The sequence below is a fragment of the Notamacropus eugenii genome, chromosome 2 (assembly GCF_028372415.1).
Source record: "Notamacropus eugenii isolate mMacEug1 chromosome 2, mMacEug1.pri_v2, whole genome shotgun sequence".
In the NCBI taxonomy this organism is placed as follows: domain Eukaryota; kingdom Metazoa; phylum Chordata; class Mammalia; order Diprotodontia; family Macropodidae; genus Notamacropus; species Notamacropus eugenii.
The window spans coordinates 82,830,218-82,854,430 of NC_092873.1; positions in this window are offsets into that span (position 1 = coordinate 82,830,218).

Here is a 24,213-nt window from a genome sequence, read left to right on the forward strand (position 1 = left end):
GTGGTATATAAATGTAATGGATTACTATTGTGCTACAAGAAAAAACAAACAGTAGGATTTCAGGGGGGAAAAAAAGCCTGGAAACACTTACAAGAACAGGAAAATGCTGTACACTGTAGCAGCAATATTGTATGATGAAGAATTGTAAGTGACTTAGCTATTCTCACTAATATAATGATCCAAAACCATCCCAAAAAAACTCATGACGAAGTGACAAAGAACTGATATTGTCTAAATACAGACTGAAGCATGCTGTTTCTCACTTTCTTTCTATTTTTCTTTGGTTTTATACAAGTCTTCTTGTACAAAATGACTAATATGGGAATATTTTATGTGATTGTACATGAATAATCTACATCAGAATCCTTGCTATCGCAGAGAGAAGGAAGAGAGATGAAAGTATTTATTTGGGAAGTAAAAACTTTTTTAAAAAGTTTAAAAAATGTTTGAAATGTTAAAAATTGTTTTAAATTTAATGGGGGAAATAAGATACTATTTTTAAATATTTACCTTTTTAGGGAAGTGTGAAGGGAGGGAAGGAGAAAATTTGGAACTCAAATTTTTAAAACATGAATGTTGAAATTTCGCTTTCGGTATAGTTGAAAAAACTAAAATACCATTTAGATATTTTAAACAGTTCTCATTATTATGTATTTTCCTCCATCACTCCCCATTTATCCTACTCTCTCTCCTTTTACCCAGTCCCTCCTCAGAATTGTATTGCTTCTAACCTCCAACACCTACAATTTGCCCTCTCTTCTATCAGCCCCGCTTTCTTTTGCCATTCCACTTTTACTTTTATGTAAGTTAACTAAATCTGTGTGTGTGTGTATGTGTTCCATCTTTGAGGCAATTACTATGAGAGTAAAGTTCATGCTTTGTCAGTCACCCAATTCCCATTTTTCACTCCATTGTGAAAGTTCTTTTGTGTCTCTTTTACATGAGATAATATCCCATTTTTCTTCTCTTTTCTCTTTCTCTCAATGCATCTAATTTTTATGCCTTAATTTTATTTTTACATATCATACCATAATAACCAACTTTCTTTCTCATCCTTAAAATTTGTTTTAGACATCATTCCATCAGAGTCAAATCATGCCCTTGTCCTCTGTTCATGTACATACTCTTTCTTACTATCCCAATAGTGATAAAATTCTTGGGAGTTACAAATATTATTTTCCCATATGGGAATGTAAACACTTTAAACTCACTGAATTGCTTATGCACTATCTTTGCTATTTACCTTGTTATGCTTCTCTTGAGTCTTGTATCTTAAAGTCAAATTTTCTATTCAGCTCTGGTTGTTACATCAGAAATGTTTAAAAGTCCTCAATTTCATTAAATATCCATTTTTCCTCAAGGATTATACTCAGTTTTGCTGGTTAGGTGATTCTCGGTTGTAATACTAGCTGGAACATCAAATTTCAAGACCTCTGATCCTTTAATGTAGAAGATACTAAACCTTGTGTTATCTTGACTGTGACTCTACAATATTTGATTTGTTTCTAGATGCTTGTAATCTCTGATCTGAGATCTCTGGAATTTGGCTATTTTATTTCTGGGAGTTATTATTTGGCAATCTCTTTTAGGAAGTGATCATTAGATTCTTTCCATATCTATTTTGCATTCCGGTACTAGAACATCAGAGTATTATTCTTTGAAGTGTAATGTTTAGACTCTTTTTTATCATGACTTTCAGGGAGGCCAATAATTCTTAAATTATCACTCCACCTATTTTTCCAGGTCAGTTGTTTTTCCAATGAAGACATTTCTCATTCTATTCTTTCATTCTTTTGATTTTGGGAAGAGAGGGTTGTCATTGTTTTTTCATATCTCATGGAGTAAGTAGTTTCCACTTACCTAATTCTAAATTTAAAAAAAAAAATTATTTTCTTTAGCGAGCTTTTGTACTTCCTTTTCCATTTGGCCAGTTCTACTTGTTGAAGAGTTCTTTTCTTCAGTGATTTTTTTTGTTAACTTGACCAATTTTGCCTTTTTAAGAAGTCTATATCTACAATGGATTCTTTTACCTCTTTTTCAATTTGGTCTGTTCTGTTTTTTAATGTATTTTTTTCAGTATTTTGAGATCTTTTTTTTTACCAAGCTGTGTTTTTCATTATTTATTTTTTGCATTATTCTAATTTCTTTTCCCAATTTTTCCTCTACCTATTTTATTTGATTTTTAAATTCCATTTTGAACTCATCTAGGAATTATTTTTGGGGATGCCACAATTTGATGCTTTGGATGTAGCTGAGGAAACAGTGTCAACACTGCTATCTCCAGAAATTGTGTTTGGATCTTTCTTGTCATCATAGTAACTTTCTCTGGTAAACTTCTTTTTTATAAATTTTTTGTTCATTTTCCAGTTTATTTCTTGACTCTTGGATTCATGTTAAATTTGGGTTCTGCTTATGGGGAACTATGCTGGGGAGAACTCTCCCAAGCTTCAGGCTTTTGTGCAGCTGTTTTCAGAGCTGGTACTGGGATTTTATGAGTTTTCAGTTCTTCCAGGTGTTGTGATCTAAGGAGAGGTGGGGTCACTCATCTTGTGGCCTGTACTTTGATATGTGAGTGACCACATATTCTTTTCTACCCTAGAAATGTGACCATAGTCCCTGATCCCCTTCAGTCATGCCCCTCCTCATCATGGATATTTAACCAAGAATTGCATATGGGCAATGGAATCAAGTTCTGCACCCAGTGCCAGCAAACAGTCCCCTGTAATTATCTCCTGACCAGTTCTGTGACCCCCTTACCACCTCAGGAAACTTTCACTGCCAATTTAATCATCCCTAAAGCCTGCTTCTGATCTATCAGGAATGCCCTGTCCTGGATGTCACTCCACTCTCATTCCAATGAGATTAACATTTCCTCCCAACATTCAAAGTTGTCTTGTCCTGGAAAATTGTTTCATATTTTCCTTTTGTTCATTCTGCCTCTCCAGAATCCATTTGAGACATTTTTTAAGTTATTGGGAAGGGAATTGGGGAAAGAATAGCATCTGCATTTACTCTTCCCTCTGGGCTTTGTCTCAAGACATGACATTTCAAGGAATCTTAAAAGAAAAAACACATGGATCTCTTAAAACCAAAGATCAAAGTAGAAGTAGAAAGAACACACTAGTCATTTCCTAGAAGAAATCCCCAAATGAAAATTCTCAGGGCCATCATACCCCAGTTAAAAAGTTTTGAGGTAATAGAAAAAAATATTGCAAGCAACCAGAAAGAAAGAAATCAAATACTGAGGAAATATAATGAGGATCACACTTATTTTGAGAGCTACCTCTACAAAGGAGCCAGAAACTTAGTATACAATATTCTAGAAGGAAAAGAATATGAGCTTACTGTCAAGAATGACTTACCCAGGAGATAGAATATAATGCTGTAATGAAATAGAGGACCTGCAATCTGCCCACAAATTTTTAAGATCAAATGCAGGAGCAAAGATAAACAATGACAAAGGACTAAACAAAGATAAACTACTTACATTCTAATACAGAGAGCACATTCTAATATTCATGTGTCCCCTCTGAATCTTAACATCATCAGAAGTCATGGAAGGGGCTCAACCAAAGAAACCCTAGGAGTGGAAATATTATATTTGAGAAAAAAATGGAAAAGGGGAGGAAGAATAGTAGAGTGTGTAGGGAAAATAAATGTTGGGAAATTGCCTTGCATAACCATGGCATAAAAATAAACATCTATATAAATAAGAAAGAGGGGTGGATAGCTAAGTTTTGTGGTAGATAGAACATTGGCCCTGCAGTCAGGAGGACCTGAGTCTAATAGACCAGGAAATGTAATAAATCTACCATAAAATCATTAACTAGGTTTTGCAGCTAAATGGTAGATTTCAAGTCTGACATCTAAAATAAGTCCTTAGGTTAGTACTTCATTCCATTTCTTTGATGTTGTTCTGGATGAAACCAGAAAATAACTCTCAACAATCCTCCACAGGAATAAAAGATACCTGTAAATGTGGGAGGGACAGAGAAAATATATCAAGGCAAACTGCTACAGCACCCATTTCAAAGTTAATTCCCCCAAGCCCCATTAAAATTGGCAGACCAGGTCCCTAAAAAACAACGGACTAGTTTTTTTTTTTTCCTTTAGAGCTCTAGGGATAATTCTGAGGAGCTGCATGCTCCAGTAGCAAAACCTCACCAGTATACTCCTCATTAATTATCAGCAGATGCAGTATATTCTGGAAAGACTGTTTGCTGTGATTATTTCAGTAAGAACAAAAATAATTCAGCTAGCATATTTTACATAGAATAAGCTTGATGCTTTTCCTAAGGAGAACTATTAAAAGATTTTTAAGGGATTTTCACTGCTTTCTTAAGTGAATTAAATGGTATTAAACCGAATATCCAGAGAAATGAATAGGAACAAGTCTTCTATGGGAAGTTGAAGGTTCCCTCTCCATTGTAAAATAATATTCTCCCATGTCTTTTTTCTTGAGCCAAGAGTCCTCTTCTCCCCTCTTCCATACTCAAATGTTTTGTGCTCAATAGCTAATCCTATCCCTAACCCTGTTTGGGGTTATACAACAATTTTGTGTGTGTTTTCTTCAGTTTCCCATTAAAAAATTAACTTGGATTGGTTATGGAATGACTTCAAAAATATCTTGACAAGTTCATACTAAGAAAGTGAAGACCAGATAAGATAGTGTGTATAAATTTCTTTTCAACAACAACAAAAAATTCCTTCAAATGCTACCTGACTACTTTTATACTTAGAAGTATTATAAGAAGCAATGAGGATTATTAGAAAATTTTCAAAAAAATAAAAACTTCCACTCTATAAAGCTCCTACAGCCCCTTCTGACTCTGTGCAAAACCCAAGACAATAATTTTCTTAGAAGTCTTTGGAGGAACCTGAAACACCCTCACTTCCTCTCCACACAAAATTTACTCCTTTGTGTAGATACACCATCCTAAACAAAGGACAATGAATGTATCATTGAATGAAAACCATGAAAGAGACAGAGAGGACAGAATTTTGACAATCATAAATTGGGAAATAACTCTTCCAGAGTTCAAGTTATAACAAAAAAAAAGGTAAACAAAACTAACAGATGATTGCTTTTAGAAATAGAAGAGTATACACAACAGAGCGGATAAGGAAGAATCATATATATTCAAACTCAGTAATACAACATTAGATAACTCTCAGAACATGAATTCCTTGAGGAAAAGCTCTTTTTTAAAACAAAGATTGCTGGATAAACTGGGATGAAGTTTAACAGAAATTAATCTTAGACCAACATCCTCCAGTAGCAATGAATTTTAAAATAAGCTCAAAATACTGACACAACCTGAATATTAAAGATCACACTCTTTAAAAATACAAAACATGGAAGAGAACCAAGTCAGGGACTATTTCACATCTGTAGTTAAAAAGAGAATTAATAGCCAACCAGGGGATAGAGATGATGGCAATACATAAGTTTCTATTAGGAGAAATTGAATAGATGTTGAACAAACAAAATCAATTCTACTAGCATAACAAGGGAAGCATTGGACTGGGGAAAATGGATACATTAAATATCTCTGATATATAAGAAAGAAAATATACTATACTACCATGTAAGATCAATTATCAAGACACCAAAAAGTATCAACAAATAGTTATTAAATGAAAAATTGTAAATTACTAATAGAGATGTACAAATCAATATAACTCTGATGTTTGATTTCACACCCAGAAAATTTACAAAGTAACAAAATATGAAAATAATAAATGTTGAAGGCTTTGTGGAAAGACTAATATATTAATAGACTACTGATGGAACTATGAACATTCTAGAAAACATTTTGGAATTATGCAAAGAGCGTGACTAAAAAGTGCATTTCCTACTGACTTAATGATCAAATTATGAGGCACATGCTTCCAGATTAGAAGTAGGAAGCATCCAAACGCAGTAAAAAACATATTTATAATGGTATACTTTCAGTAAATAATTTGTTCTTGAGTTCTCTCTTTGATAGTAAAGAACAAATTCTTGAATTATGTATTAGCCAAACAACTGGCAAAACATGAATGGAATGGAATGGAATATTGTGGCAAAATTACACTTAATCTTCCTGTTGAGAATGTGTAAGTAATATTCAAGGCAAAAATCAATTATATTTGAAGAATAATACTAGTTGATTTGAGAGAAATGAGTTGAAGGACTCAGAAAAGAGATATAAAAGATGGATGGTTTCTCATCACTCTCCTTCTTCAAGAAGAAAGGAACATAGAAATATATTTATGTACATATACATGTGTGACTGTATACCTACAGCTTCCAAGAGAAAGATATGGATTTTCCTTATTTTGAGGGTAAAACAGAAAGGTGATGGGTACTATCACAGTGCTAATAGAAAAAATAGCCATCAAGATGAGGCATATGCACTGAAGAAATTTCAAGCAAGAGGTGAAATTGTTTTAGGGTGAGGAATGAGGTAGATAAGAACCACAGTCAAGGGTAGACTAAAGAGAAAGCAGAAGGAACTTGAAGAGAGGACTTACATAATCGTAGGTCCCAGTGTTGTTAAAGGGACTTGGAGATCTTTTAACAATCTCTTGACCTTTAAACAGGATGGTCCTTGAATAAATGATTTGTCCTTTTATTTTGGCACTCTTTGATTAATAAAAAGCACGTGCAAGATTCTATTACTAACTCAATCATCCAGAGTGTATAATGAGCCAGTTTTGAGCATTGTGGAAAAGACTTATGTAGCTTCACACAGAATGTATTAAACTACCTTCCACAAAAGAGACGAAAAGCATATCTTATACAGTTTTGTTTGGTAATTAAAAAAAAAAAAACTCTCTTTAGGGGCAGGTTAGAAAGATGACACTCAGACAGTTCTAATGACAAGAGAGCCACAACATTGGGTTATTGCTCAGCAGGACCTTCTAATCTAACAATCAGGTAATTAATGAATTGTGAAGTACAAAATATGAAATTTCTACAAGATCTTCTCACCTGATCACATTTTCAAATCCAGGAATTAGAAAGGTTCCCAAGTTCGGCAAGTAAGGCAAAGTTTGAAAGGAAATGGAAGAGTTTAGTGACCATAGAATAATCCATTTGATTTTTCAGTAATTGATAAGAAACTTTGTATCCATTTTATGATATGTTGCCTGCCACTGTGAGAGAAATGCAGCTCAAGAGCACAAGGGACTTAAATAAAAAGGTCTCTGGGGTGTCAGAAAATCCTATTGAATAACTTTTAAAAGGATGTTTTCTATGCATAAACAGGAGACAATATCCTTAGGGATTTTGTCTCTTGAGTTTTTGTCTTCTTGCTCCCTCATAGGAAATGAGCCACATTCCATTTTCCCTCTTCAGTTTCAGAACCCTATGCAGTGGCTAATTCTCAAAAATATAATACTCCTTATCCTTTACCACTAACATGCTTACCTTTCCCACAATACAATACCTGCCACACTCCTTTTAAAAGCATGGAAAGTAACTCACCATAATTTCCCATGTCTTCAGTTAGTTTTGTTTTTTTTTTTAAAAAAAAAGCTTTTTCATTTATTTTATTAAACATTTCCCAATTATATTAATTTTTAACATTCATTTAAAAAAAATTTGCTTTTCAAATTTTGTCCCTCTGTCCTGCCTTTTCTCTATCCCTTGAGAAAGTAAGAAATATATTACTAATATGCAAAATATTTCCAGGTTAACCATGTTACAAAAGAAAACACAAAAAAACAGGAAATATAAATAAAATGAAAAAAAGTATAATTTCAGTCTGTACTCAGAGTTCATCATTTCCCTCTCTGGAAGTGATAGCTTTCTTTATCATGGGTTCTTGGGAACTGTTTTGGATCATTGTCTTGATAAGAGTAACTGATTCTTTCACAGTTGATCATCCTTCCAATACTGTTGTTACTTTGTACAATTTTTCCAGATTTTGTTAACTTCACTTGCATCAGTTTGTGTATGTCTTCCAAGGTTTTTTGGAAAACAAACTGCTCCTCATTTCTTACAGAGAAATAGTATTCCATCACAGTCATGTACCACAACTTGTTTGGCCATTCCTCAATTGATAGCTATGTATTCAATTTCCAATTTTTGCCACCACAAAAAGAGTTGCTATAAATATTTTAGTACAAATAGGTCCATTTTCCTTTACTTTGATCTCTTTGGGATATAGATGTAGTAGTAGTTTTGTGGGGGTCAAAAGGTATGCACAGTTTTTTCTCAGTTCTTTATCTTTGTTTAATTGAATGTATTTATTTATTTTTTATTTTAAGCAGACACTTTCACAAGATTTTGAGTTACAAACTTTTCCCCCTATCTCTCCCCTGTGCCCACCCCAACATAGTATGCTTTCTGATTACCATTTCCCTCAATCTGCACTTCCTTCTATCACCTCATCAATTCCAATTTTAGGACATTTTTCTCCTAATTAGCTTTTTGGATCTCTTTTGCCATTTCAGTTAGTCTATTTTTTAAAGTGTTATTTTCTTCAGCATTTTTGAGGGGTCTCCTTTAGCAAGCAGTTGACTTGTTTTGCATGATTTCCTGAATCACTCTCACTTCTCTTCCCAATTTTTGGTCTACTTTTCTTACTTGCTTTTCAGAATCCCTTTTGAACTCTTCCATGAACTGGAACCAATTAATATATTTTTTAGGGTCCTTGGATGTTGAAGCTTTGAATTTGTTTGCTTCTTCTGTTTGTATATTTTGGTCTTCCTTGTTGTCAAAGTATAGTTCCCTAATTTGTTTCTTTTTCCAGTTTTTGCTCATTTCCAGTGGGGGTTGAGGATATGCTGTCATCTGCTCGATCTCCCCACCAACTGTGGGCCTAGAGCTCCAGAGACAGTTGCTGCCCTGTTTTTTCTTTTTTATCAGATTCCTATTAGTAAAATAGTATTCATTCTATGAGGTGGATAAGACAAATTGAAAATGTTTTTAAAGAAAAGACACCAGTGACCCTATGGTTGTGAAAATCATCATACTAACTCACATTTATATTGTGCTTAGAGGTTTTCAAGAACCTTTTCTAACTACAGTTCTGTGAAGCAGAAAGAACAAGCAACTTTTTGGCAGTTTATGCATGAAGAAATTGAGACTCAGCATGGGAGTGTGCCACCCCCATAATCACACAAATGAAACTTTCAGAATGATCTTTCAGTTCCATAATTATCAAACAAGACAAATATAGATAAATCATAGAGGGTGTGAAGAGTATTCATGTGTAGGTTGACTAGAAAAGTATTAAAATTGACCAACTCAGGAAGATCTTTAAATAGCAAACAAAGGAGTGTATGTTTGTCAGAGTTTATTGAATTCAGAGTGACATCATGCCTTTATATATATACTATACTGCCTTTCAGGGTTGTTGTTTTTTTTTGTCAGTTGATACAGTGATATCATTCATTCAACATTTATTTATTGAGTTTCCTATTATTTATTAATATTACTTGCTAATTAATATTCATTGAATTATTACCATGTATGAGTTCCTGTATTAGTAACTCTAGTGGAAGAATAATAAGATAGTCTGTTCTCTCTAAAGAATTTTAGGATAAAAGGAAAAATAAGCAACATGTAAATAATTCAAGAAAAATTTTAAAAATAAAATAAGTACAAATTGCTATAGTAGTTCAAGAAAGTAAAGGGAAGGGGATAAGGTGGTGGGGAGACTGACAAAACAGAGAGCAAACTGAGATAATGGGTAATCAGAATGCATTCTGTCTTAGAATGGAGGGAGGGGAAATTGGGGAGAAAATTTGGAACTCAAAATGTTGTGGAAATGACTGTTGAAAACTAAAAATAAACAAATAAATTTAAATTGTAAAAAAATGAATGTTAAAATTTGGCTTTACATGTAATTGAATAAAATATCATTTAGAAATATTTTTAGAGTTATCATTATTATGTATTGCCCTCTGTCACCTTCCCATTTATCACCACCTCAATCTTTCTCCTCTTACCCTGTCCCTCCTCAAAATTGTTTTGCTTTTGAACACCACCTCCCTCAACTTCCCCTCCCTTCTATCAGACCCCTTTCTCTAATACCCTTCCCTTTTTGCTTTTCCATAAGGTACCTGAATGTATGTGTGTGTGTGTATGTGTGTGTGTGTGTTCCCTCTTTGAGTCTATTCTGCTGAGAGTAAAGATTTGTAAACCACCAATTCCCCATTATCCCTTCCACTGTGAAAGTTCTTCTCTCTCTTTTACATGAGATAATATCCCATTCTTCCTCTCTTTTCCCCTTCTATCAATGAACCCTTATTATGCATTTTAATTTTATTTTTTAGATATCATTCCATAATAGCCATCTCCATTTCTCGTTTTAATTTTTTTTTATTTTTTTATGTCATTCCATCAGTCAAATCATGTCTATGACCTCTGACCATATATATACCTTCTTACTATCCTAATAGTGATAAAGTTCTCAGGAGTTACAAATATTATTTTCCCATATGGGAATGTAAATAATTTAACATAATTGAATTGATTATGATTTATCTTTCCTATTTACTTTGTTAAGTTTCTCTTGAGTCTTGTATCTTAAAGCCAAATTTTCTATTCAACTCTGGTCTTTGCATCAGGAATGTTTAAAAGTCTTCGATTTCAGTAAATATCCATTTTCCCTTGAAGGATTATACTCAGTTATCCTGGTTGGATGATTCTTGGTTGTAATCCTAGCTGGAATATCAAATTCCAATCTCTCTGATTCTTTAATGTAGAAGCTGCTAAATCTTGTGTTATCTTCACTGTGACTTGGCAATATCTGTTTTGTTTTGTTTCTAACTCCTTGCAATATTTTGTCTATGACCTGAGACCTCTGGAATTTGACTAATATATTTCTGGGAGTTTTTATTTGGAGATCTCTTTTAGGAAATGATCTATGGATTATTTCCTTGTCTGTTTTGCATTCTGGTACTAGACTATCAGAATATAATTTCTTGAAATGAGATGTCTAGACTCTTTTTTATCATATCTTTCAGGTAGTTTTAATAAATCTTAAATTATCTCACTTTAATCTATTTTCCAGGTCACATTTTTCCAATGAGATATTTCACATTCTCTACTATTTTCTCATTCTTTTATTTTGGGGAGAGAGGGCTATTGTTCTTTCTTCATGTCTCATGGAGTCACCAACTTTCACTTACCCAATTCTACTTTTAAAAATTATTTTCTTTAGTGGGCTTTTGTGTATCCTTTTTCCATTTGTACAATTCTACTTGTTAAAGAGTTCTTTTCTTCAGTGAATTTTTGCACATCTTTCTTGTTTTCCCACTTCATCAATTCTGCATTTTTAAGATTCCATCTCTTCAGTGAATTCTTCTGTCTCTTTTACCATTTGAACTCTTTTGGGGTTCTTAATGTATTTTTCTCTTCTGTATTTTTGGGTCTGTTTTGTAAATTTGTGAACATTTTATGACTTTTTTTTTCAGTTCCTCTAATCTACTTTTCCAATTTTGCCTTTGTCTATTTTATTTTGAAACTCTATTTGGAACTCCTCCAGGAATTCTTTTTGGGTCTGCCACCAATCCACGTAGCTTTATTGACATTGGTATCTCCAGAGTTTGTGTTTTGATCTTTCTTGCCACCACAGTAACTTTCTATCCTTCTGGGCAGCCAGAGAAGGGAGAATTCTCCCAAGCATCGGTTTTTTTTTCAATTGTTTTCAGAGTTAGTTCTCAGATTCTATAAGTTTTCAGTTCTTCCCAGATGGAAAGATCTAAGGTGAGGTGGTAGTCACTGTTCTTCTGGACTGTGCTTAAGTCTGTGAGTTACCACAACCACTCTTTCCTACCCAGCAAATGTGACCATTGTCCTTGATCCCCTTTAGCCATGCTCCACCTCATCCTGGATCTGTTACCAAGAACTGCATATGGGCAACACAACAGAGTTCTGCACCCCGTGCCAGTAAGCAATCACCTCTAATCTCCTTCTAGCCAGCTCTCTGACTCCCTTACCATCTCAGGAAGCTTCCACTGCCAGTTTATTCACCCCTAAGGCCTACTGCTGATTTATTACAATCACCTGTGTCATGAATAGACTGCACTACACTCTCATCCCAGTGAAATAAACATTCTCTTCTAACATTCAAAGTTGTCTTGGGCTTTAAAATTGCTTCATCTTATTCTTTTGCTCGCTCTACCCCTCCAGAACTTATTTTGAGGTGTTGTTTTAAAATTTCTGGGAGGAAAACTTAGGAGAGATTAGTTACTGCATTTACTCTACCATCTTGGTTCTGCCTCTAGACATGATATTTCAAGGAATGTTAAGTTAAAACTCGATGGATCTCTTAAAATCGAAGGTCAAGGGGGGCGGAGACAAGATGGCGGAGTGAAAGCAACGACTCACCTAAGCTCCTGGAAAAACTCCTTTGGATATCTCTGCGGGGAGAGTCTGACCAGACTTTGGAGGAGTAAAATCCAGTGGGTGACGGACTTTGACGGATTCGGAGCCCAGGCTGGACCGGAGGGTCCACGGGAGAGATCTGTTCCGCGGGGGTAAGACCCCGGCGCACAGCGCAGCGCGGTCAGCGCGGCAGGGCAGAGGGGACCAGAGGAGCCCGAGAGTGGCGGGTGAGACCAGCAGAGCAGGAGATAAGCCAGGCCGAGCCGGTGAGAGCCGCTGAGTGCCAGACATCACTGCAGCAGCCCTTGAAATCTTCAGCCTGAAGACGGACTTCGGTGGGTCACTACTTGAACTTCCAGGAACTGGGATGGCAGAGTGATCAGTAAGTGCTCTCTCCTCCCCCCTGATGACCGTGAGGGAACCATAAAATTCTTCCCCAGATTAATCCTGGATCAGCGGGAACAGCAGAAGGGGGGGGGTGGTCTCATAACACCAGAGGCTGGAAAAGTGGCAAAGGGGAATTCTTCCTACTGTGGTGGAGGTGATCTGGAGGGACAGACGACCCAGGGCAGAGAAAATTCGCACTGAGACCCAGGCAAGCCTCAGAGCCAGGAGACGAGCCCCAGGAGGGGTGGGAACACGCGTTAGCTTCTAGGCGTGCCCCAGCCCTCCAGGGGAAAAGGGAAGACAATAGGGAAGCTGGGATTACCATCCCCTGACCTTGCCTTTGCCTCAAGTCAGCTGAGGAGATAGCCTGAGACCAGACCACACCTCCCACACACCTAACAAGCTAACCCCAGGGTTGATCGGGGAAACAAAAAACAAAAGCCTGCTTTTAGCCCAGACACACATCAGCTCAACTTAAAGATCTGTACCTTCTGACTGAAAGAACCAAAAGCTACAACACTCAGCCAACATCATGAATCGGAAAAAGCAGACAAAAAGTGAAAAAACCATAGAATCTTTCTATGGCGATAAGGACCAAAACACAAACACCAAAGAGGTTAGGGCTGAGACTGTACTTCCATCTGAAACCTCAGATGGGACTATGAATTTCTTCCAAGCACAACTAGATTACCTGGAACGTCTGAAGAAGGATATAAAAGAAAAACTGGCCAATGATTTTAAAACTATAAAAAAAGAATTCACTGATGAGAACATCACCCTGAAAAAGAAAATTGAAGAAATGGAAAAGGAAGTTCAAAAATTAACTGGAGAGAATAATTCCCTAAAAGGAAGAGCTAATCAAATGGAAAAGGAAACCCAAAACCTAATTAGGAAAATTGATAAGATGGAAAAGGAAACCCAAAACCTAACTGGGAAAATTGGTCGATTGGAAAAAGAAGTACAAAAATTAAATGGAGAAAATAGTTCCCTAAAGGGAAAAATTGGTCAGATGGAAAAGGAGATGGAAAAGCTAACTGAAGAAAACACTACGATGAAGATTAGAATTGGGCAAGTAGAAACTAATGACTCAATGAGGCAACAAGAATCAGTCAAACAAAATCTAAAGAATGAAAAGATAGAAGAAAATGTAAAATATTTAATTGGAAAAACAACTGACCTGGAAAATATATCCAGGAGAGAAAATCTAAGAATTATTGGCCTGCCAGAAACCCATGATGAAGAAAAGAGTCTGGACAATATCTTCCAGAAAATCATCAAGGAAAACTGTCCAGAAGTACTAGACTCAGAGGGCAAAATAGTCATCGAAAGAATCCACCGTTCCCCTCCCGAAAGGGATCCCAAACTCAAAACCCCAAGAAATATCGTTGCCAAATTCCAGAGCTATCAAGTGAAGGAGAAAATACTACAAGCAGCCAGAAAGAAACAATTCAAATATCAAGGACACACAGTCAGGATCACACAGGACCTTGCAGCTTCTACATTAAAAGATCGAAAGAATTGGAACCCAATATTCCGTAAGGCAAAGGAGTTGGGACTTCAACCAAGGATCAACTACCCAGCAAAGTTCAGCATAATATTTCAGGCAAGGAGAAAGTCATTCAACGAAATAAGGGATTTCCAGAGCTTCCTGACCAAAACACCAGAACTCAATAGACAATTTGATCTTCAAATGCAGGTCTCCAGAGAATCATACAAAGGTAAACAGAGGGGAACAAAAAAAAACAAAAACTTGCTACTCAATTAGGGCAAACTGTTTACCTCCCTATAAGGGAAGATGATACCTGTTAATCTTGAGAACTGTGCAGCTATTATGATAAAAGGGATATATGTAGAGGGAACGGGCATAAAGTAAATGATGTCATGTCAAAAATATGATTTAAGTATGAGAAGGGAATGCAATAGGAGGTGCGGAAAGGGGGAAGCAGAAAATGGCAAATTATATCACAGGAAGAAGTACAAAACTATAGTAGAGGGAAGGAGGGGAGGGAGATGAGCACTGTTTGAGAGGTACTCTCATCTGATTTGTTCAAAGGAGGGAACAATAATCTTAAGTAGATAAGCCTAACTAGCTCTATAGGTAGTAGGAGGGGAAGGGGGAAGAAAGGGGAGGGTGGCTAAAAGGGAGGAAAGAAGCAATAAGAGTAAAGGGGAGTAAAAGGGAGGGGGGTCAAAAGAAGGAGGGGAAGGCTGCAGGAGGAGGGGGAGAAAAGTGAATACTATTGAGGAGGGGAAGGGAGACAGGAGAGCTAAAAGCACAAATGGTGGGAAAGAGGTTGGAGGGAAATACACAGATTGTAATCATAACTGTGAATGTGAATGGAATGAACTCTCCCATAAAACGGAGACGGATAGCAGAATGGATTAAAAGCCATAATCCAACAATATGCTGCTTACAAGAAACACATTTGAAACGGGGGGATACACATAGGATAAAGGTCAAAGGATGGAGCAGAATATATTGTGCTTCAGCTCATGTAAGAAAGGCAGGAGTAGCAATCCTAATCTCAGACAAAGCAAAAGCAGAAATAGATCTAATCAAAAGGGATAAGGATGGAAACTATATCCTGCTAAAAGGCACCATAGACAATGAAGCAATATCATTACTAAACATGTATGCTCCAAGTGGTATAGCATCCAGATTCTTAGAGGAGAGGTTGGGGGAGTTGAAGGAAGAAATTGATAGCAAAACTATACTAGTGGGGGACCTCAACCTCCCCCTCTCTGAACTCGATAAATCCAACCTCAAAATAAACAAGAAAGAGGTTAAGGAGGTAAATAAAACTCTGGATAAGGTAGATATGATAGATCTTTGGAGAAAATTAAATGGGAATAGAAAGGAATATACTTTTTTCTCAGCGGTACATGGAACATTTACAAAAATTGACCATGTACTAGGACATAAAAATCTCACAATCCAGTGCAGAAAGGTAGAGATAATCAATGCATCCTTTTCAGATCATAATGCATTAAAAATTACATGTAATAAAAGGCCATGGAAAGAGAAACCAAAAATCAATTGGAAACTAAATAATCTAATTCTAAAGAAGGGTTGGGTTAAAGAAGAAATCATAGAAACAATCAACAATTTCATTCGAGAGAATAACAATAGTGAGACAACATACCAAAACTTATGGGATACGGCAAAAGCAGTTATTAGGGGAAGTTTTATATCTCTGAATGCTTACATAAATAAAATAGAGAAAGAGGAGATCAATGACAGGCTTGCAGTTGAAAAAGCTAGAAAAAGAATAAATTGAAAATCCCCAAGTAAATACCAAATTAGAAATACTGAAAACCAAAGGAGAGATTAATAAAATTGAAATTAAGAAAACTATTGAATTAATAAATAAAACCAATAGTTGGTTTTATGAAAAAACTAATAAAATTGATAAACCTTTGGTCAATCTGATTAAAAAAAAGAAAGAAGAAAACCAAATTACTAATATTAAAAATGAAAGGGGTGAACTCACCTCCAGTGAGGAGGAAATTAAAACAATAATTAGAAACTACTTTGCCCAACTTTATGCCCACAAATTCGATAATCTAAACGAGATGGATGAATATTTTAAAAAATACAAATTGCCCAGATTAACAGAAGAGGAAGTTGAATACTTAAACAACCCCATCTCAGAAAAAGAAATTGAACAAGCCATCAATGAACTCCCTAGGAAAAAATCTCCAGGGCCAGATGGATTCACAAGTGAATTCTATCAAACATTTAAAGAACAGTTAATTCCAATACTACATACACTATTCTTGAAAATTGGGGAAGAAGGAGTCCTCCCAAATTCTTTCTATGATACAAATATGGTTTTGATACCCAAACCAGGAAGAGACAAAACAGAGAAAGAAAATTATAGACCAATTTCCCTAATGAATATAGATGCAAAAATTTTAAATAAGATTCTAGCAAAACGAATACAGCATCTTATCACGAGATTAATACATTATGATCAGGTAGGATTCATACCAGGACTACAGGGCTGGTTCAATATTAGGAAAACTATTAGCATTATCGATCACATCAACAACAAAGCTAACAAAAACCACATGATTATCTCAATAGATGCAGAAAAAGCTTTTGACAAAATACAACATCCATTCCTACTAAAAACATTGGAGAATGTAGGAATAAAGGGAACTTTCCATAAAATAATAAGCAGTATCTATCTAAAACCTTCAGCAAGCATTATATGCAATGGGGATAAGCTAGATGCATTCCCAATAAGATCAGGGGTGAAACAAGGTTGTCCATTATCACCACTATTATTTAATATGGTACTAGAAATGTTAGCTGTAGCAATTAGACAAGATAAAGATACTCAAGGAATTAAAATAGCCAAAGAAGAAACTAAGTTATCACTCTTTGCAGATGATATGATGATTTACCTAGAGAATCCCAGAGATTCAAGTAAAAAATTACTAGAATTAATAAACAACTTTGGCAAAGTTGCAGGGTACAAAATAAACCCACACAAATCTTCTGCATTCCTATATATTAGCAACAAAGTCCAACAGCAAGAGATAGAAAGAGAAATCCCATTTCAAGTTAGGGTAGACAGTATAAAATACTTAAGAGTCTACCTGCCAAAACAAACCCAGGGATTATATGAACACAATTACAAGACACTTTTTGCACAAATAAATTCAGATTTAAGTAAATGGAAAAACATTAGTTGCTCATGGGTAGGCCGTGCTAATATAATAAAAATGACAATTCTACCCAAATTAATATACCTATTTAGTGCCATACCAATTAAACTATCAGACAATTACTTTCTAGAGCTGGACAAAATAATATCAAAATTCATTTGGAAAAACAAAAGGTCCAGAATATCAAAGGGACTAATGAAAAGAAATGCTTGGGAAGGTGGCCTAGCGCTACCAGACCTCAAACTGTACTATAAAGCAGCAATTATCAAAACCACTTGGTATTGGCTAAGAAACAGAGAGGTAGACAAGTGGAATAGACTTGGCACTCAAGATGCAGTAGGCAAGGAATATAGCAACCTTCTGTTTGATAAACCCAAGGACCCCAGCTTCTGGGATAAGAACTCATTGTTTGACAAAAATTGCTGGGAAAACTGGATAACAGTGTGGCGGAAATTAGGCATAGACCCATACCTGACACCGTACACAAGAATAAAGTCCAAATGGGTACATGATTTAGGTATAAAGATTGATACCATGAATAAACTGGAGAAGCAAGGAATAGTGTATTTATCAGATCTATGGAGAAGGGAAGAATTCTTTACTAAAGGAGAGATAGAATGCATTATGAAATGCAAAATGAATAACTTTGATTACATTAAACTGAGAAGTTTTTGCACAACCAAACCCAATGCAACCAAAATCCGGAGGGATGTAGTAAATTGGGAAAGAATTTTTACAGCTAAGCTTGGGGATAAAGGCCTCATTTCTAGAATATATAGAGAACTGATCCAAATGTATAATCATACAAGTCATTCCCCAGTGGATAAATGATCAAAGGATATGAACAGGCAATTTTCAGAGGAAGAAAGTAAAGCTATCTATAATCATATGAAAAAATGCTCTAAATCACTATTGATTAGAGAGATGCAAATCAAAACAACTCTGAGGTACCAAATCACACCTATAAGATTGGCAAACATGACAGAACAAGAAAATGATAAATGCTGGAGAGGATGTGGGAAAGTTGGAACACTAATTCATTGTTGGTGGAGCTGCGAGCGCATCCAACCATTCTGGAGAGCAATTTGGAACTATGCCCAAAGGGCTACAAAAATGTGCATACCCTTTGACCCAGCAATATCGCTACTAGGACTATATCCCCAAGAGATCATAAAAATGGGAAAGGGTCCCACATGTACAAAAATATTTATAGCAGCACTCTATGTAGTTGCCAAAAACTGGAAGTCAAGGGGATGTCCATCAATTGGGGAATGGCTGAATAAATTATGGTATATGAATGTAATGGAGTACTATTGTGCCATAAGAAATGATGAACAAGAAGATTTCAGAGAGGCCTGGAAGGACTTATATGACCTGATGCTGAGTGAAAGGAGCAGAACCAGGAGAACTTTATGCACAGCAACGACCACAGTGTGTGAGAGTTTTTTCTGGTAGACTTAGATTTGTGTAATAACACAAGAACTTCTTACCAAAAAAAAAAAAAAAAATCCCAATGGAGGATCTCAAGGCAAAATGCCTGCCACACTCAGAGAGAGAAATATGGAAGTCACTCACATATTGTAGCAGATCATGTTTGTGTATGTGTATGTGTTTGTGTATCATGTTCTGATTTGTTATACGATTTCTTTCATTTATCTTAGTCTGACTACATAGCATGACTATAGTGAAAATATACTCAATAGGAAAGTGTATGTAGAATCTATGCAGAATTGTATGCAGTCGTGGGGAGGGAGGGGAGGAGTGGGGGGTAGGTGGGGGGGATAAAATCACAATTGTATGGCAGTGATTGTTAAACATTACAAAATAAAAAAAAAAATCGAAGGTCAAAGTAGAGGTAGAAAGAACAGACTGGGAATTTCCTGAAAGTAATCCCGAAATGAAAACTCTCAGGACTATCATACCCCAATTATGACGTTTTGAGATTATGGAAAAAATAGTGCAAGAAGCCAAAAAGAAAGAATTCAAGCACTCGGGAGCCACAGTAAGCATCACAATTATTTTGGGTGTCATCTCTATAAAGGACCCAAAAGCTTAGTATACAGTATTCCATAAGGAAAAGAATATTGACTTACTGCCAAGAATGACTGACCCCAGAAGACAGAATATAATGTTTTGGGGAAGAAGGAAATATTGGGAGTGGAAGAGGGAGAATGAACATTTAATGAAATAGAGTGCCATTAAGCTGCACTGAAGTTTTGAAGATTAAGCACAGGAGAAAAGATAAACAATGACAAAAGACTAAACAAAGATAAACTACTTACATCCTAATATAGGGAGATGATATATGTGTCGCCTCTGAATCTTAACATGATCAGAAGTCATAGGGGGAGTCCAGTGAGACAGAGGCTAGGAGTGGAAATATTACATTTGAGAAAAGCATGGAAATGGGGAGGAAGGGCAATACAGGGGTTAGAAATGATGGGAAATTGTCTAATATAATCAGGGTATACAAGTAAACATCTATACAAACAAGAACGAAGGGGGGCAGCTAAGTGACGTGGTAGAGAGACCACTAGCCCTGGAGTCAGGAGGGCCTGAGTCAAATAGAGCAGGAAATGTAATAAACCCACCATAAAATCATTATCTAGTTATTGCAAATAAATGATCAGTTTCCAGTCTGATATCTAAGATAAATCCTTATGCTACTCTTTCATTCTATTTCTATTGATGTTGTTCTAGAAGAACTTGAAATATAACTGTTAACAATCCTCCAGAGGAATAAAGAATTTCTGTAAATGTGGGAGGAACAGGGAAGAAATATAAAATATAATATAAAATGGTATAGCACCCCCTTCAAAGTTAATTCCCTCAAACCCCATTAAAATTGGCAGACTAGTTCCCTAAAAAGCAACTGACTACTTTTTTCTATTAGAGGTCTAGAGGCAATCCTGAGGAGTTAAATGCTCTGGTATCATCACTCAAAACCTCACCAGTAAGCTTCCCATTAATTGTCAGCATGTGCAATATATTCTGGAAAGACTATTTTCTCTCATTATTGAAGAGAGCACAAAAAGAATTCAACTAGCTTGTTTTACATAGAATAACCAATGTTTTCCCTAAGGAGAACTATTAAAAATATTCTTAAGACACTCTAATCAGTTTCCTAAGTGAATTGAATGGTATGAACAGACAAGTCCAGACAAATGAAGAGGAATTATCAGATCTTTTATTGCAAGTTGAAGGTCATCTCTCCATTGCAAAATCATCTCCTCCCATGTCTTTGTTCTTGAACGAAAAGTTCTGTCCTTCCCTCTTCCCATACTCTAAAGTTGTGCACTCAATAGCTAACCCTAACTCTAACCCTGTTTTGGGCTATGCGTCAATTTTTATTGTATATTTTTCAGTTCCCTATATACAAAACTAACTTGGGCTTACTCCAGAATAGTTTCTAAAGTATCATGACCAAGTCAAATTAAGAATGTGAGCCCCATTTTTGATAAATCTGATAAATACACTATTCCTTGCTCCAATAATTTCTTTATAGTATCAGTCTTTATACTTAGATCATGTACCCATTTGGACTTTATTCTTGTGTATGGTGTCAGGCATTTGTCTATGCTTAGTTTCTGCCATACTGTTATCCAGTTTTCCAGGAATTTTATCCAACAGTGAGTTCTTATCCCAGAAGCTGGGATTCTTGGGTTTATCAAACAGTAGATTGCTATATTCATTGACTACTGTGTCTTGGGTACCTAATCTATTCCACTGGTCTATGCTTCTGTTTCTTTTTGACTAAACAAGAGATAGAAAACATTACAAAATGCAAAATATATAATTTTGATTACATTAAATTGAAAAGTATTTCCACAAACAATCCAAATGAAACCAAGATTAGGAGGGAAGCAGAAAACTGAGAGTTTTTGCAACTAGTGTCTGTGATAAAGGCCTCATTTCTAAAATATATAGAGAACTGTATCAAATGCACAAGGATACAAGTCATCCCCCAATGGATAAATGTTCAAAGGATATGAACAGACAATCTTCAGAGGAAGAAATCAAAGCTATCTATAGTCATATGAAAAAATGCTCTAAATGGCTATTGATTAGAGAGATGCAAATGAAAACAACTCTGAGATACCACATTACAGCTATCAGATTGGCTAACATGACAAAGCAGGATGATGATAAATGTTGGAGAAGATGTGGGAGATTTGGAAAACTAATTCACTGTTGGTGGAGCTGTGAACTGATCCAACTATTCTGGAGAGCAATTTAAAACTATGCCCAAAGGGCTACAAAAATGTACATATCCTTTGACCCAGCAATACTGCTTCTAGGAATGTATCCTCAAGAGATCATAAAAATGGGAAAGGGTCCCACCTGTACAAAAATTTGTATAGTAGCACTCTTTGTAGTGGCCAAAAACTGGAAATCAAGGGGATGCCCATCAATTGAAGAATGGCTGAATAAATTGTGATATATGAATGCAATGGAATGCTATTATGCTATAAGAAGTCACGAGCAGGAAGACATCACAGAGGTCTGGAAAGACTTATATGAACCGATGCTGAGTGAAAGGAGCAGAATCAGGAGAACTTTGTACACAGCAACAACCACAGTGTGTGAGGATTTTTTCTGGTAGACTTAGAACTTCATTGCAATACAAGGACTTAAAAAATTCCCAGTGGTCTCATAAGGAAAAATGTCTTCCACATCCATTGAAAGAACTATGGAATTTGATCACAGAATGAAGCAGATCATTTTCTTTTTTATTATGTTTTGGTTTGTTTTATGATTTCTCTCATTCATTTTAATTCTTCTATGCAACATGACTAAGCTGAAAATGTATTTAATAGAAATATATGTGTAGAACCTATATAAAATTGTATGCCATCTCAGGGAGGGAGGAGAGAGGGAGGGGGGAAGGAAGGGGAGGGAGAGGGAATAATGAATGTTATATGGAAGTGAATGTAGAACACTAAAGACAAAGAAAATAATAATGAAAAAAGGAAATTTGGCTATAATGATCCTTGGGGTTTTAATTTTGTGATCTCTTTCTTGGGGTGATCAGTGGATTCTTTCAATACCTATTTTGCCCTCTGGTTCTAGGATATCAGGGCAGTATTCCCTGATAATTTGTTGAAAGATGCTGTCCAGATTTTCTTTTTTATTATGGTTTTTAGGTAGTCCAATGATTCTGATATTGTCTCTCCTGGACCTGTTTTCCAGATCAGTTGTTTTTTTTCCCTTAAGGTATTTTACATTTTCTTACATTTTTTTCATTCTTTTTAATTTGATAGATTCATAATGTCTCATAGAGTCATTAGCTTCCACTTGCCAAATTCTAATTTTCAGGTGTTGGTCTCCTCAGTTAGTCTTAAGGAGTTGTTTGTTTCAATAGATTTTTGAATCTCCTTTTCCATACATCTAATTCTACTTTTTAAGTAGTTTTTCAAGCTGTTGAGTCTTTTTCCCTAATTCTTTGGCATTACTCTCATTTCTTTTCACCATTTTTCTACAACCTCCTTTATATGATTTTAAGGTCTTTTTTGAGCTCTTCCCTGAGTTCTTTTTAGGCTTTTTTTCCCTTGGAGATTAGCCCATAGATGCTTTGACATTGTTGTTCTTTTCTGAATTTCTCTTTTGATCTTCCCTGTCACCATAGTAACTTTCTGTGGTTAGATTCTTTCTTTTGATGTTTTTCTGCTCATGTTCCCTGCTTTCTTTGGCCTTTTTCCTTTCTTTTTAATTTGACCTCTGCTCCCAGGATGGAAGGAGTTCTATGTCAGGCTTCTTATGCCAGTGGCTGAAGGCCCAGGCTATTAACCCAGTGTTGCCCTGATTTTGCCAAGGCAGACAAGGAACTCTTGTGTCTGGTGGTGCACTATAGGTGTGACATGGGGGTTGGCTTCAGTTGCTGGAGGTCATAAGGGTCTGGTAATTTACCTGATCCACCCCAAAGTACATTGAGGTCCAGTTGCCATAAGATGCCCAAGTGGGACACCACTGATGTACTTGGAGATCTGACTACCACAGGATGCCTGCTCACCCAGGGCTGTACCGAAGCACATGTTGATTCTCAGAGTTGGATTCTGCTGATGCCACGGGGATCCTGCTGTTTGCATTTGCCTAATCCACCACTATGGGGCTCAGGATCTCCCACTACTTTGCTGAGGTGGGGTTTGCTGCTGAATTGCTAGGATACTTACTATATGGAATACATTCCCCTTTTACTCAAGTGATATGACCTTTCTTGCTGATTCTCCAAGTCTTCCAGGGTGAAAGACTGCTCTACTCTTTCTGTTAGGCTCATCGGTCCAGATTTTGGCCTTAGGCACAATTTTGTGAGTCGTTGGTTGCTTGGAGATGAATATTGGAAAACTAAAGCAATTTATTGCTTAATCCACCATCCTGGTTCCCAGAAGTCCAGTCACTGCAGTATCTTTGCTATGAAAACCCCATGGATAGAATTAGCATACCATGGTCAACAGGGCCATAAATTGTAAGCCATGACTGAAGAGCTAAACAACAAGACAAAGGAACCAACTAGTGGAAATATTAAACTGATTGTTTTGGTTCTGTGTAGACCACCACTAAAGGGCACACCTTGTATAAAATCTACAGTCTAGTAGAAATTATTAGTATGCGTGTGTGTGTGTGTGGTTGTGTGTGTGTGTGTGTGAGAGAGAGAGAGAGAGAGAGAGAGAGAGAGAGAGAGAGAGACAGACAGACAGACAGACAGACAGACAGACATACAGAGAGACAGAGAGAGAGAGAGAATTAGAAGCAGTCTACACAGTGGATGAAACTCTGGCTCTGAAATATGGAAGACCTGAGTTCAAGTCCAATTTAGAAACTTTAGAAAC